Below are 16,666 nucleotides of genomic sequence, written 5' to 3'. Positions count from 1 at the left end.
CTAGTGAGGAAGAAAAGTCAGACAGCAAATGAATGACCGCAAGGTTGATGTGGATAACACTGTAGCTAGCTAGGATAACACCAGCTAGCTAGCTAGCTTGCAGCTAACGTTAGCTAACTAATAGTTTGGTCTATGTTTCTAATACATGCCGTCAAATATTATGTCTTTATGAATTGACCTTACCTTTGAGCAAACATAAGTGTCCTTGGTAATGGTCTTCACATTCAGTTGTGTATGTGGTCGAAGACACAACAGAATCCGCCGCTTGCATTTGTCGAGTTGTCTTTTGGGCTTCGGAAAAGGTCTTTCAGGGTACCTGGTGTCCGAATTACAGGTACCCCACACACAGCGTTTCACCATCAGATATTAGGTAGATAATAACATATAAACTGAACTCTTCACAGTGGTTTCGATCACAGACGTTTGGTTTGATGCAGCCCACAAATGGCTTTTCTGGTGTTGACCGAGGTTTCTGCAGCGAGGATTTTTGCTGTGATATGATTGGACAAATTTTATTTTGGGGTGTGGTTTAGCGACAGGTCTATTCAGGGTAGTCGTCCGGTCCAGGGTCAGTACACAAGGGGGAATCTCAGCCAGTCCAGGGTCCAGTACACAAAGAACACCTACTCGCTTTCTCCTCACCTTTCACTACCTCTCACCGTCGCAACTCTGAATAACAATCTCTCTCTCTCTCTCTATACCACAACTCCAACTCCTACTCCGCTCAACTTACTCCTCTCTAACCTAGTGTTAATGTAGTGTGCACATGAGATGTGGCTGGACTAATGATGTGCAGGTGTGTTCTATCAGTACTAATCAGCTACCTAATTGACTCTTCTCCTTCCGTGACAGACGTATCTCCCATCCTTCACATATCCAAAGGAGGGGGGAGGAGATATGTCACAGTATGTACATTTACATTTTACATGACAAAGCTGACGCTTTTGTCCAAAGCGACTTTACAAGTTCTATACAACAGGTCAGCAGGAAGGGTACAACTCTTACTCAGCTGAGTAACAATGTAATGTATGACGTATGTATGTTGATTACTCCACTCAGAACAACATGCAAGAATGTGCTGGAACTGTGAGCAAAATGAGGATCGATGGACAAAGACTTTTGGTAAGTTGTTCCCCTCTCTGTCCCTCCCTTCCTCCCTTCATCTGAAATACAATTACCAAACAACAATCATTGCCACATGATTTGGTAACAGCCAGTTGACCACGTTCACTTTGCTATTTTAGGTATATCTGAATAGAAAAACAGCAATTCTCGTAATTATAGCCTTAAAAAGATAGCACAATAATTACATCTCTCTCAAGCCGTTTTTATCCATAGTGTACTGTGACACAATATAATCCCATATCCGAACCCCAAATAATTTGGTAATGTTCCTTTATGTGATCATTTTAGAACTCCCAATCACAATTTTAAATGATAATAATATTGCACCATCCAACGTTGACACTCTGAGGAGACTTTACAGGATGTGAAGCATGATTAGTCAAAAATCACATTTCCCAGGCTCATTATGTAAACATGTCTCTGTAAGGTTGAAGTGAGCTATTCTGTGACTTCTGCTTTCAGAACAGCACTGCAATGCTACTGCTTAGTCTTATTATTATCTGATACATATAGGCTAACTTGGTATGATTTGGGGGGTTTTCTTGATCATACCTCTGGAAAATTCCCCTAAATCTGTGCAAACCGAACCAGTAAAAGCACCCATGTTGTCACTATTGGTCCTTGTGTTCAGGGGCACCGCCAGGGACTTTGGGCCCCAGGGAAATATATCACCTTGGGCCCCACCACCATAGGTCACCCCAACCCTGCACGATTGCTGTGAATACACCTCCAGAAACCAATTGACCCAATCAAAGCTTTAAATAATTCACTTTGCAGGCTTGCAACTCTCTTGTTGTCCAATACTTAGTTTTCAATATTTACGGACAGCGAGCTATGAAAATGTGTATAATACTGTGCAGACATCACTGTGTCAACCATGTGATGAACAGTTATTATTAATATTAATATTTTTTAATGAAGAGGGGTTTGGAACATTGTAATTTACCTATAATTCAGTTATGTCTAATAAGTTGCTACGGCAATTTCTGGATTGATACCATTAGTTACATAGCTTGGGTGAAATATCCAACCATTTATGACCACTTGGAAATTTAAGAAATGTATCAAAATAAAACAGATTTGTTGTTGTTGTGGTCTTAGAAGCATATTGAATGTCCTTCAGCAGATCTTTTGTAAAGGGGATTTTGTTGGGGGGTGCATGCTGATGGCATATTGCACCTCAAGACCTTGAAGAATACTTGTTATACATATATATATATATATATATATATATATATATATATATATATATATATATATATATATATATATATATATATATATATATATATATATATATATATATATATAATACTTGAAATGTTAATACTATGATTTGGTATCAATAACCTTTGACATCTTTATTTTTTCATCTTTATTATTTTGACATCTTTGACATTCTGTTTTCTATTTAATAAAACATTTTATGATTGGATGTTGAGGATGTTTTTCTGAAAAGGGCTCAGAAAACCCTATACATTCAGTGTACTGTACCTAGTAGGGAAGATATACAATGAATAGGGGACTTCCCTAGTTTCGGGTTGTTAAATTGATGATAATGATAATCCTAGAAGTAACAATGGGTCATTTTATGCAGTGAATATAATTGGACTCATTGGATTTACAAGAATCGCCACTTGACAGCCAGACCCAATATGTGCAATCCCTGTTTATAGATCATAGTTGAGAAAAAGGAATAAATAGGATATATTTATATATATATTTCTGCACGGCAATCACATCACTACATGGGTTTGCCCTACATGGGACTAACATAAACTAGCTAAGTTGACTACTTGAGATATTCTTGTCATTGTGTCCCTCTGAGAGCAACAATTCCACTTCTCTATTCATTATGCTCCGACCCTGCATGGGCTGCTTTCTTTTTAAGGTGGGATTTCACAGGAATGCCCAATACACAGCAGGGGTTTTGATAAGTTCAACATTAATTTCCAATTCAGCCCTCCCTGTCTGCCAGGCGCATTGCTCCAAAATAAGGTCAATGGGGATTTCAGACCAAATCAATCGCAGTGATTAATGTTTGAGGGGATTACCTTTGATGTGCAAGTTACTGGAGGGCTGATCTGAAAAATACATGTGTATTGATCGATCCCAGAGCAGTTGAGCAACACTCAACTGACACTCTGAAACACACACATATTCACACTGTATATTAGTTCTTGCATTGACTCCCGTTGTGTAGATTCAGATTCAGATTCCTTTATTGTCACTTATTTCAGAACTTTACAGCAAGAAGAGTGAAAATATATTTATTTGTGGTCCCTCGACTATAGCAGCTTCCAATAATAAAAATACAATAATTTTTGCATAGAATAAAATAAGTTGACTAAAATAAAGATTACTATATACAGTTCTAAAAAGTGTGCAGTGCAATACAATACATTTAGCATAGAATAAAATAAGATGACTAAAATAAAGATTACTATATACATATTGAAGATATAACGTTTTGTAATGTTGTTTGCTGGAGCCACTTCATCCAAAACAGCACACCCCGGTCAGAGAGTGGACACAGAGACAGAGAACAGTCCTTATGTATTTTAATTAGGATATGTTGTTGAATGAGAGATCTCTCAGAATGATGGAGTGTTTCAGAGTGGTTTCTGCAACACATAAGCAGAAAACAAGGAATTAGAAGAATACATAATTAGCAGAGGTAAAGGTCATAATGCATCATGCACTATACACTGCCTGCATTAGGCCGCTAGGTGACCCATATGCATGACCACGACTAGTCGCTACCCCGTGCCATGCTCTGCCCATGCGGCCAACCGAGCCAACGCTAGTGCTGACATGCCAATGGAGATATGCCATATAGCATAACTAGCTGGCTAGCATTAGCTCAATTAGCGGCACGGACCAAACACAACACAGAGCAGCAAACCCCAAGTCATAATCATACACATAAGTCACAGCACCCCAACAACACACAATGCAGGCTACATATGACATGTATCTACCATAAACTAGTGATGTGACGTTTGAAGCGAGGCTCCGGAGCTTGTGTCGAGCAATCCAGCTTTTTTTAAGTGGAGCCTGTATCGAAGCGCGTATCAGGTGACGTACTGATGACGTCCGAAGCCTCGGTCCGGGGGGTACCGCCCCCGAAGCCGCACTCCGGGTGGTACCGCCCCTGAAGCCCCACTCTGCGTCACTGATTCAGGAAATGGCTTCGGGGTTGGTGCGCAACGTGTCTCCAACACGGGATCATCCCTATGTTCCCCGGAACATCCCCGCAACACAAGTGTCGACAATTCATTACGAGTTTCTTTGCGTTGGAGAATCCCGTGGAGTACTGGGAAAGACAAATAAATGTGTATCCTAATAATCCCAACATATATATATATAACAGATGGTAGCGCGAGGCACTGTCAGACAGTCACGATGGACTTCAAGCGTTGTGAAGTGACTGGCGAGTAGCGGTACTGCGAGTTAAACTCACTCCACTTAAAAAGACACACTTTACACGTCATGAAGAGTGAATTCACCTTGGTGTAGCGGTCTGTGCTGTCACCTGTCGCCCGTGTCACGGCAGACCCGGGTTCTAAACTCCCTCGGGGCATCGAAGAAAGTTAAACACAACGCAAAAAAGGTGACCATATGATATCATCTCCGTTACATATAAACTTGCTGTAATGTCTAAATTGCTGTGCCTAATCTGATCACATCTGTATGATCCAAATGCAGGATGGCATGTCGATTTTGAGTTGCTTTTTCTGAATAAAAATGAATGAAGCAAGCACTTGTCCCTGCCATCATTCTGTTAGAAAAACACACTATATTAAATTATAGAATGTTGTAGTAACACAAGCACTTTCTCCTCTGTCCCTGCCATCATTCTGTTAGAAAAACAGACACATTATTATTTGTTTATTGGCATCATCATCACACTGCCTGTTCTACATTTATTGTCCACTTGATGGCACAGTAGAGCAAATGCACCATGTGATGTACGTGGGTTGGTCATTATCATTATTACTGTATTTGGAAGACCATGTGAACATCAGATTAGTATCATGAGTATGGGTTATGTTATTCCTGGTTGTGTGATGTGTCATCTTCTAATCCTGTTTCTTTTCTCTTTTCCCAGATACCTCTCATCCTCCTGATTGAGCTGATTGCACCTGCTTGGTTACACCTGTGGGCAGTCAGTTGGATGAGTGGATATAACCTGGAAGATGGCACACACACGAGGCGCCTCATTGGGAGTCACTGCCACGTCTCAGAGTGGAGTGAGGAGGCTGCCTTCTCTCTTAGCTGTCGCGTTGGAAGCGATATAGTGGTGGCGCGGTATTAGTGATCACTGGTTGTGGATCGATCCCCAAATGGTGGTGGTGTTTTATGAAGGACACACAGTTCACTTGTTTATTGTTTGTTTGTCTGTATGTGTACCGTGTTTGTTCTCCCCTTACCTTTTTCCCTTTGTGTGATCTGGGTTGAAATCCCCACTGACAACATCCCCTTTTCCCTTTGGGAAAAGGCTGTGGGTTGGAAGCCCCACACATAATAAATCTGATTTGCCATTTGGAAACGTCTCTGTTTACTATCTGCCTACCCGGGACTGTTTAAGAAGTATTTTTCTACTGAGGGGGTTGTTTTTTGCTCATGTAACACCTGCCCAGATTGCTATCTTGTATGGTCAATAGACCTCTGTACATGACATGGGGGCTCGTTAAGTTTGCGCAATTGTATGGTTCCTTGTTGGTAAAATAACGGGGTGACTTGTCGATTGAAGCATGTCAGGTGTAATAAGATAGCGTTTTCTAAATTGGTATTGGTAGGGGTCCGTGTACAGTTTATTGATGTAAACCATTATTGTTGTGATGCTCTTAACCATTCTATTTTTCTGCCACATAGGTAACGGGGGGGTCACCTGCTTGGCTAGAGGGTGGGGGGCACGAGTCGTGATTCCGGTGGAGTGCGCAATGAAATCGGTAAGCGACTGAAGATATTTGTAGCCTTTCATCCATCTAGTGGAGTAGTTTATCTGGGATAGGCTAGAGTGACACAGGTGACTCCTAGTTGAGTGGTTAGGACCATTTGTTATTATTTTCATTTAGTAGATGTGGTCAGTTGGATTGTTTTGGTTAAGAGGTATGAAAGCAGAATGTGTCTATTATTATTGTGCACGGTCATGGTTATATAATGTATATTTTATTTATTTTTTCTCACGCACACATAAAAACATAATATGGCTGTGTCTGCATTTGTTTTGGAAGCCTTTATAGCGGATGCGACAGAGGGTCAAGTGGAAGGTTGCACTAAGGCGGAATTAGGCCTTATTGCTAGGCATTATGCTATTGCTGTACAAAATTCCCAATCCAAGGCGGATATGAAGGCAGCTGTTATAGCGGGGTTGGTGGAGCAACAGGTGTTTATCCCGGCTCAGGGAGTAGTGAGTCATAGTGATCAGGAGGTTGCACACACTGGCGAATGGGTTAACTCTCCCTTACGTGATCTTGACATGGATGGTGGTGCTATTAGGAAGGATGGTAGTACGGCCGGAGCTGAAAGTGAGACCGCGGGCAATTCGGATAAAGACTCCACGTCTTCTGGCCATGCGCGCTCTAGTCTGCGTTTGGCCCGTCTCCAGATGGAGGAGAGAGAGCGCTGTTGCGCAGAGAGGACAGAGACAGGGAGGACAGAGCAGCTGACAGAGAGGACAGAGCAGCTGAGAGAGATAGACGGGACAGAGCTGACAGAGAGGACAGAGCAGCTGAGAGAGATAGACAGGACAGGGCAGCTGAGAGAGACAGGGAAGAGCGAGGAAGGGAGAAGGAGAGAGATAGAGAGCTCCAGATTACACTGAAGAGGATGGAGCTGGGGAGTGTTGGCTCTTCTTCGCCCTCATCTGAAGGTGGCCAGGGCAGTTTTAATGTTGGGCAACATATTGCTATGGTTCCTGTTTTTCGAGAATCTGAGGTGGAGGCATTTTTTTTTAATTTTGAGCGGGTAGCGGGGGCTGCGAATTGGCCGGAGGATCAGTGGGCACTATTAGTGCAATATAGGCTCACGGGTAGGGCTCAAGACGCATGCCAGTTTTTATCAAAGGAGGACAGCATGGTATATGAGAAAGTGAAGGGTGCTGTCTTGCGCGTGTATGAACTGGTGCCGGAGGCGTATAGGCAGCGGTTTAGGGGACTAAGTAAAGCTCCCTCGCAAACACATGTCGCATTTTCCCATGAACAACGGATGGTGTTCACTCGTTGGTGTGAAGCGTGTAAGGTGGATGGGGTCGAGGCTTTGAGCGAGTTAATCCTCATGGAACAATTTTAAAAATGTGTGCCCGAACACATGATAATACAGTTGGAGGAGCGAAAGGTTTCTACCCTCCAGGAAGCTGCAGTTTTGTGTGACGAGTTGGCAATGATCCACAAAAATGTTTCTGCATCACATGTTTCTGTACGAAATGGTGTGTATGTAGGAGGGGGCGCGTTTTCTCCGTCGGGGCCGCCGTATCGCGGAGGTGACGAGCGACCATTCCGACCTCGCTCACCGCCGTCTCGAAATACCTTGGGTGACGAGCGAGCATTCCGTTCACGCTCTCCGCCGTCTGAAAGGGTGTGTCATTATTGTAAAAAAGAAGGGCATTTTGTGAAGGACTGTCATGCGCTAAGGGATCGACAGGAGACCAGGGAGTCAGCCCAGGAACCGAAAGGGGTGGGGTTGATTGGTACGGTGTCATGTCCTGACCAGCATAGCTCTTTTGAGCCCTTTTTGTTTGATGGTTGTGTGTCCCTGTCGGGTAAAGTTGGGGACTACCATCGGGTGAGAATACTCCGTGATACAGGAGCCTCTCAATCGTTCATCCTGGCTGATGTATTACCATTGGATGTGGACTCCTGTCGGTCGAGCAAATTGGTGAGAGGTATTGGCATGGGGTGTGTGCGCGTGCCGTTGCATAAGGTGCATGTACAGTCTGCACTGATCACAGGTTGTTTTCCGGTCGCGGTTCGCCCATGTTTTCCCGTTAAGGGCGTTGAGTTTATCATGGGGAACGATATTGCTGGGAAAAGTGTGATCCCTGTGTGGGAGGTTGAAAACGCTCCATTAACTGACTTGTGTTCTGATGTATTGATTAATAATCACCCCAATGTCCCTTCTATTTGTGCTGTCCCTAGGGATTTTGAGGCGGGGGATGAGGTGTTTATTGTGCTGCCCACGCCTAGTACGGTGCTCACTGCCCGGTTCTCAGGACCTTATGTGGTAAGAGGAAAGGTCTCTGCCACTAAGTATATGTTGCATACGCTCGGGCGGCGGAGGAGGACACGCTGGTGTCATGTGAATAGGCTAATGAAAAGTCCTGCCCGCGTCTCGTCGGAGTTGAGATGTGACAGGACTGTTGTTTCACATGCTGTGTTGTGTTCTAATGTGCCTTACAGGACGCACGGGGTTGTTGTTGGGAGTGCGAACACCATTGAGCAATTTGCGTATGGTTGACCGTGTGGGCCCAAAAATAGGGGCATGTGGTCTATATTGTAGCGGTGTCCACTTATAGTGCCTATAACCTTTACCGTTGGGCGCCAGACAGGTCTAACCCCTGCCAATGAAGATAAAAATACCTTTTTGATTTGGTTAATTAGGCCTATAGCTCCGGCATAAGACTGTACCACATAAGACAAATAATAATAATAATTTTCATTAGACAAATAATATAATAATTTTCATTAGACAAATAATATAATAATTTGATTTATAGGTCTGGACTAATGGCCAAGATAATCACTAGGTGAGTTTGATAACAAAGAAACACTCAGGAGTCATGCCCAATTCAGTCAAAATGTCCATGTATTGGATATTAGTCAAAATCATAAGAAAAACTCTTAGAACACAAAACAATTCATTTACAGACCAGTTCGTTCACGCAGTTCAGTGCATTGGGTTAACAGGTATAGGCATTTGCCAATAGTTCCAAATGTCAAAGAGTTCGTGATGACCGCCACGCAACTGTGTGAATGAACGAAAAAATAGAAAGTCTCTAACGAAAATATGTGTGTGGGTGTGTGTGTGTGTGTGTGCGTGCGTGTGTGTGTGTGATGCGAGTGTAGGGGGAAAAGAGGGGCGTTGGACTTGGGCTGGAGGGGTAGAGAGAGATGTTTGGCTTGGGCTGAAGGGGTAGAGAGAGATGTATGGCTTGGGCTGAAGGGGTAGAGAGAGATGTTTGGCTTGGGCTGAAGGGGTAGAGAGAGCGATAGAGGCGCGTTTGGCCTCGGCTATGTGTCGCCGTCGTTAGGAAGCTTGGAGAGGGGAATGTTTGAGTCGGAGACGCTTGCGTCACAGCCTCGGAACAGGAGCGCAACCAACAGTGCAGCGTGTACTTTACCGCACCGAAGTCCGCGTTGGGTGAAGATGACCAGGTCGTAGACGTCCGGACTATCCCCGTTTCTCATCCATCCCGTGTTAGGTAACGTTTACTGGCGCGTTTTCAACTTCTCTAACTCCGGTTCACGTTCTCCTGCTCCTCACATCGGCTGCACGTCTTCTTTCAGGTAAACAACATTCAAACTCGCCGCTCTCACTTCCGCGTCATGACTTCGCACGTCTGTCTCACGTCTCACCAGGCCAACCCCCCACCGTCTGACGTCTCACCTCTTATCCGCTATCAGATCCCAGATGAGCGCATCCGTAATTGACAGACATAAAGGGATAGGCGCACTTTTACCTGGCAGGTTAAAGCCGCTCTGTCACAATATGGAGTGTGATTTCTATTTATTTTTGTTCTGTTGGTACTAATCGGATGTTGGTTGATAATAAGTGATAATGTTTTGCTAACCCTGCGGGTTCGCTCTTATGGGGGGAGGTGTGATGTACGTGGGTTGGTCATTATCATTATTACTGTATTTGGAAGACCATGTGAACATCAGATTAGTATCATGAGTATGGGTTATGTTATTCCTGGTTGTGTGATGTGTCATCTTCTAATCCTGTTTCTTTTCTCTTTTCCCAGATACCTCTCATCCTCCTGATTGAGCTGATTGCACCTGCTTGGTTACACCTGTGGGCAGTCAGTTGGATGAGTGGATATAACCTGGAAGATGGCACACACACGAGGCGCCTCATTGGGAGTCACTGCCACGTCTCAGAGTGGAGTGAGGAGGCTGCCTTCTCTCTTAGCTGTCGCGTTGGAAGCGATATAGTGGTGGCGCGGTATTAGTGATCACTGGTTGTGGATCGATCCCCAAATGGTGGTGGTGTTTTATGAAGGACACACAGTTCACTTGTTTATTGTTTGTTTGTCTGTATGTGTACCGTGTTTGTTCTCCCCTTACCTTTTTCCCTTTGTGTGATCTGGGTTGAAATCCCCACTGACAACATCCCCTTTTCCCTTTGGGAAAAGGCCGTGGGTTGGAAGCCCCACACATAATAAATCTGATTTGCCATTTGGAAACGTCTCTGTTTACTATCTGCCTACCCGGGACTGTTTAAGAGGCATTTTTCTACTGAGGGGGTTGTTTTTTGCTCATGTAACACCTGCCCAGATTGCTATCTTGTATGGTCAATAGACCTCTGTACATGACACACCATGAAGCTTCGACACATGTGTGGTACAATTGGATGGAAAGCCTCAATGCTTCATGAAGCTTCATCTCGCCATCACTACCATAAACCACAGGCACTACATTTTGGAGGCTGGTGATAACTTACTTCCTCAAGAACGCACTCTCAGTCTGCAATGGAAACACAGGTGCCGGCAATTCACCACCTGTATTTAATTACCAGACTAAGGACCCTTGGGCTGTTCAGAAAGATGCCTGACTAGGACTAAGAATACCCCTGGGCTGTCCAAAATAGTGCCTGAATGGAAATAATAATACACAGTATGACAAATAGTGGGGAATTTACAACAATACAGTTCTAAAAATGTGTGCATTGCAGATCAGGATGTATATATTATACTATATGAAATTTTAATAACAAAATGGCTATGTACAGTTCCAAAAAAATATGTTGTGTGATGTGCAATTAGAAATGTGCAAATTTTAACTCAATCAGCGCCGGACCCGATGATAGTCGGGTTATCTCGCCTCCCATTCAGCGCCAGACCCGAGTATAGTCGGATTTTCATCGTTATTTATTTTATTCGATATTTCCATTCATTACAGGCACACGGACATCGGGGTTAACATGGGGAATCATCCTGATAATGCCAAAGTGCAATACCGGCCGCATCCACCCAGGTGGCAGTATCGAGCACCCTTTGAAACATTATATCTTGGCCTGTGCGTTGATCAAAAGTCTCCGGTCGGATTTCTATTGGTCGGGCAAGGGGGCCTTTATAACGGTCAGATTGAGAAGCGTGAATTGCTCCCGGTGCATGATGTGTGGCGGATTATGTTGGTGACACGATCGACACCAATACTGGGACTCACAATCAGATAATTGGAATATTCTTTTTGGGGTACATCCTAGTGAAGGTAAGGGCTATATGATATCAATCCTGCATTGATCCAAGCATGACTTAATTCACTTTGATCACAATATATGTGTGTAACGTTACTCCACAGTGTGCCATTGGTGACGATCAAAGCATCAAAAAACTACCCCCCCACCCTTTCATGCATTCATGATGAAACATAATACCGATAATATAGATGTGATTTCGAAATAGTAGCGTGTAAGGGTGGCTGATTGGCGCAGTGGGCAAGGCGCTTGCCACTGATGCAGGAGACGCTGGGTTAGAGCCCAGCTCTCGCCATTGCTACCGGCTGGCCGGTAGTTTTTTTTTTTACGTCGCTACAGTAGTTAGCTGGCTTTGATGCTGATATGAGACAGTTTTATTAAAACCTCTGTGAGTCTGGGTTTCTCATGCTTTTGAGCCTTGGTATCATAGGTGCTCAGGGAAGCAAACCTCTATTATGATCCACGTCTGTGAATAAATTAATCTATGGTCCCCGGCTTGGGAGGGATGGTGGTCATGGTTAAGCAGGGCAGGGAGGACCAGCGCTACCTACATCAAAACAAATGGTGCCTAATGATAAGAAGGGGAAGTATACCGTGCACACGAATGTGACACGTCTTCAGAGGACCCCAAATTAACCCGGAGACATGTATTTAAAAGCTGTTTCAGTGTGACAAGATCTCATTTTCACTTCCTTCCCATGCGACAAGTAACCAATTGCGAGGCAGTGATGTAGTCCATATGTCAGCATACCAATATTGCATCGTGTTTGCAATGTGTTTAAAATTTGTTTTTAAATAATAATAATAAATAAATAAAAATACTATCTTTTTACTATTTTGTACCCTAATACTATGCTACTATTCTTATACTACTACCTATCTTGCTAATATGTCTATGCTACTGTAATATTACAGTGTTGACAGCTTCCTCGTTGATCGATATCAGCCTTCATCGCTTCTCCTATGTCTGCATTGTGTCATTTGTTGATGTAAAAGGCAATCGTTTGTTGGAAGTCGGTCCTCCCCCATACTGGCTGTCACACTTTGTCACCCCTGTTAATGCATCCAGACCAAAGAATGTACTGGAAACATTGTCTCGTTATCAGAAGGATGTTTATTTCCATAAACATAACATCTCGTACAGAATGAAAGTGGTATAAGAGCTGCCAGAGATGTACCCCTCCTGCTGACTTGTTGTTCACAATCTGTAAGTCGCTTTGGATAAAAGTGCCAGCTAAATGACTAAATTGTAAATATGTCAACACAAACAAATGTTCCTTGTTAAATGTGTCTTTTTTCTTTATTGCTGTTTAGCCTATAGAATGTGTGTATATGGGGCTCTACACATAACAGTACACAGGATGTTAGCCTGTGCGGGGAGCTGCTACTGCTGTGAGCTGCCTTTGGCGGGCTTTGCATATTCATGCAGTATTTATAGACTGAGCAGAGTGCATATTAAAAACAACTGAAGTAAGTAGGCTCTACACAGATTACATCTTGCGTGTTTCCACCATTAGAGACACCTATGGCCTGACCCCGAAAATACTACCGCATCTTCGTCGCTGCATCACTGCCACTTGGTGGCGAGAGTGATCAGTAAACAAATAGATTTAAGAAGATTAAAGTGCCAGTGCTGATATCCTTTGTATCTTCACAAATGTCCTTCTTATCTTAGTGATACCGTTACCGTCCAAAATTCTAAATATACCATGATGTAAATTTTAGGCCATACTGCCCACCCCTAACCCATGATGCCTCAGCATTTGAAGCCCAGTCACGAGCGAACGCTGCGGAGCTGAGAGGACGATGTTACGAAACCAAAATAGTCAAAATAACAGACTGAATACACTATTGGAATTAGATAGTTGATTATCTGACTTGTTTGCTTTAAAACACTGGTTTTTATGTTTTGTTCTCCCAAAACAAACGAGAATGACCCGGAATGACACTTAATGTCAAAGTAGTTGTGCTCTTGTGATTGGTCTGGGTTTGCTGAGGCACATGAGTACTGTAGTAGTTACCGTGGAAACGAGTAAAGATTATAGAATATAGATTATAGAATATAAAACAAATTCTCTTGAAGATTAAGTTAAAACATTTACCTTTATTGGTTATAACAGTATAAGAATGAACTAAGCCGTCTGGTAGTTTGTACTGTACAGACCCGTCCTAATGTGCGCACTCGTCCACTCACAGACTTGATGATGCGCTTTCTCGCTAAGTGCGCGAGGGATCAAGGGCGTCCCACTGTAAAATTGGCAGGTGCATCGAGGGCTCTCCCGCAGACTGAGGGCTAGATCCACAAAGAATGGATTGCACGGAGCAAGTTGCACCCTTACTTAAAATTCATTATGAATTGAAAATGGGGGACCCTGATGTAAACAAGACGAAAGTCTTTCTCTGGTCTGCATCCCCTTAACAATTGTGTGTATTGAGCCGTACTGTATTGTACCCATTCTGCAATCTGTTAATAAAATTTTCATTCAATCAATCACCGTGCAGATTGATTGATTTAATGAAAAATGTATACAGTATGGCTCAATACACACAATTGTTAAGGGGATGCAGACCAGAGAAAGACTTTCGTCTTGTTTACATCAGGGTCCCCCATTTTCAATTCATCATGACATTTATGACAACACGACATACAGATATACAGTACTGTTACATCCAGACATTTATGACATACAAGATATACAAATATACAGTACTGTTTAAGAGACATTTACCAGGGCCAGTTTCGAATTGCAGCCTCCCGTAGGTGATCTTTGAGAGCGGTTTTGAAGGTGGGTAGGGATTCACATTATTTTATGGCTGTGGGTAGGGCGTTCCACATTGTTTGAGCTGAATCTGGGTTGAACATGATTTGTGGAACTCCCTCTGGTGTTGTGGTCGTGGAATTCACTGACATTTGGGAAGTATTTCGACATGTACATGGGTATCTTAGTGGTGTAGTGTATCTTGTAGACCAGGCCCATTGCAAGTTGCTGTACTCTGTCGTCTACTCTAAGCCATCCTAGGTTGTCAAAATGGGCAGGGGTGAGGTGGGTTTTAGGAGTAAGGTCAAGCAGTAGTCTGACCAGTTTGTTTTGTGATGTTTGTAGTCTTGTTTTTAGTGCCTTTGAGGGGCTTTGGTACCATGAGGTGCAAGCATAGTTGTAGTACCCTTGAATGAGTGCTCCTGTTAGAGTCTTCAGGGTATTCTTGTTTACCAGAGAGGAGATCCGGTACAAGAATCGTTGGCTGACTTTATTTATTACATTGGTTGCCATTTTGTCACAGGAAAGATTTGCCTCTAGGATGGAACCCAGGTATGTAATTTCATCTTTCCTTGTGACAATATTGTCACCCACTGTAACAGAGAAGCCGTTTGTTATCAGCGAGCCAGGTGCAGATTCTGCCGAGTTCAGAGCTGAGGGCTTTTTCAACCTGCAACTTGTCCCTGTCAGAGACCAGCAGGGCTGAGTCGTCTGCGAACAGGAACAAGTTGCAGTCACAAGCTGATGACATGTCATTTGCATAAATTAGGAACAGTAACGATCCTAGTATGCTTCCTTGTGGAACACCACAGCTCACTGGGAGGGGGGGTGATAGTGTACTGTTTACCTCCACCATCTGTTCTCTCCCCTCCAGGTAGGATTGCATCCAGCTCACTGATGAACTATCAAAACCAATTGCTTTTAGCTTGTCAATCAGAATGGAGTGATTGACAGTGTCGAAAGCCTTTTGGAGGTCCAGCATGACCATGCCGCAGTATTTGCCCGCGTCCACCTCTTGTTTGATGTGGTTGTTCAAATAGAGAAGGCATGTGTCAGTTGAGTGGGATGTTCTGAAGCCAGATTGGAATTCGTAGATTCGCTTTTTTCCCGCGAGGTACTTTTCGACCTGTTCATAGAATTTTTTTTCCATGACTTTGGAGATGGAGGTAAGAATAGAAACAGGGTGGTAGTTGCCGGGTCTAATTTGCTGCCTTTTTTGTGCAGGGGGGTCACTCTCGCAATTTTGAAGTCTTTGGGGACGTATCCCTGTTTTATGGAGAGGTTTATTATGTGGGTGATGACTGGGGTGATGCTGCTGAGGTATTTGGAGGGGATATTATCATGGCCAGTGGCCTTGTTAGGTTGGAGGGCCCTCAGTTTTTTGAGCACTTCATCTGTTGTTACCATTTCGAGTTTGAAGTCGTCTTTGCTGATCCCTAGGTTTTTGTAAAAGGCTAGGATGTGTTCTACCCCAAAATGAGTCGGAGGGTAGTTTATTAACCAGTGTTGTGGCTATATTTGTAAATAAAACACATATATGGCGTTTGTCAATTTAAAAGATAAAGTTATACGTTAATGTCAGCTTGTAGTGGCTACTGGGACATAATTCACGGCATCCTAGCCCTTATGTGGTGTTTACTACATCTCCCGTGATCCTTAGCGGGGGATGACGTAGTTTAAGAGAGACGAATGAAGGCAGTCAGGTGGCATAACGGAGATTGCGTTCGTCACCAACCCCGGAGACGCTGGATTCGCCTGTTCGAATCCAGCTCACAGCTCCGGGGTTGTCACCAGCTTGGCTGGTCGTTCACACTAATACAATTGGCAGTATTAGAGGGTGGGAGAAGCTGGCGGGGTGGGTCCGGGTCGTTGTAAACAGCGACTCCTACAGTTCGGTCGGGGCGCCTGCTAAGCGTGGATAGGATCTAAGAGCGGTAGTGTGATCCTTCCACACGTTACACGCTCTCAGTGAGAGTCCGCGCTGCCAGGTGAAAAGAAGCGGTTGATTGGCTAGACGTGTGTCGGAGGAAGCACGTGATAGCCTCCACTCTCCCAGACCGACTGTGGGGGGTAAGTGCGCAGCGACCAGGAAGGGGATTGGGAATTGGCATAACGACTAACATTGGGATGGGAGAAAATCGGAGGAAAAAGGAGGGGGGAAAAGATAAAAAAAAAAAAAAAAAAACGAATGAAAGAGGAATGGCAGGGTTGTTGTGCGGGAGTAGAGTGCGTAATAAAATAGTATTTTTGCATCGGAACACGGCTCCGTTTTCACTATCATTACCGCATTCCTACAAGCAAAAATTATCGATAGCTTTGCTATAATGTAACGTTAGCTAGCTGACAATTACACTTTTAAA

Source organism: Notolepis coatsorum, assembly GCF_963971535.1.
Source record: "Notolepis coatsorum genome assembly, chromosome: 9".
NCBI lineage: Eukaryota > Metazoa > Chordata > Actinopteri > Aulopiformes > Paralepididae > Notolepis > Notolepis coatsorum.
This window is presented reverse-complemented; position numbering follows the sequence as displayed.